Here is an 823-nt window from a genome sequence, read left to right as displayed (position 1 = left end):
TAACGCCGGGGGTTCGCTGGGGAACGGGGAGCGTGAAGGCACCGGAGCCGAAGGGCCGCAGAGCTCGGTCCGAACCCAGAAACTTTTTTTTACTTTAATGGGTTCCAGTCTATGAAAAATAAGTTACAAATTCTTGCAACAGTAGCTTTGCATGTACTTATTTTTCTCCCATGTCCAGACGGGGTCGGCTATTGAATAAGGCTCTTTTATTCTGCATGGGGCAGGGGATTTGTGGCCATGGTCCCCCTTTTATTCCTCTCTCTATGGAAACCCAGATCATGGGGAGAAATATGCGAGGCTGAATAAAGAAAAGCAGCAGAAAGGACCGCTTGAGAGCGGCATCTGTTACACTTGGGAAGTTAGACTGACAGGAAAGAGCTAAAGAAACCCTCTCCAGCAGATTAGTTAGAACAGCGCCGAGATTTAACTATATGCAGATAAAAACACTTTAAAATACCCCAAACGCGCCCAGAGGAGGCACGGAACCTCCTCCGACGGCAGCGCTGTCCCCGACCGCAGCACATCGGCGACAAATCCGAGCATGGGACGGTCGGGTTTATCTCCCTGCCACGCTCTGCCTTCATTAAGCGGCGGAGCTCCGCGTCTGTTTGCACGGGCGGATGGGATTTGAAAAATTGTTTCGGAAGTTCAAGCGCAAATTAATTTTAAATAATTTAGTTACGTTTTTATACAGCGTGGAGATATGTATAAATATATATATCCTCTTCCGCGCGCTCCGGTTATATTTATTTTGAGAAGCTCGTGAAGGCGGAGAGAGGAGGGAAGGAAAAAAAAAATGGAAAGAAAAAAAAATAATAAAGAA

This window comes from Meleagris gallopavo, chromosome 9 (assembly GCF_000146605.3).
Source record: "Meleagris gallopavo isolate NT-WF06-2002-E0010 breed Aviagen turkey brand Nicholas breeding stock chromosome 9, Turkey_5.1, whole genome shotgun sequence".
NCBI classification, from domain to species: domain Eukaryota; kingdom Metazoa; phylum Chordata; class Aves; order Galliformes; family Phasianidae; genus Meleagris; species Meleagris gallopavo.
Note: the sequence above shows the minus strand (reverse complement) of the source record.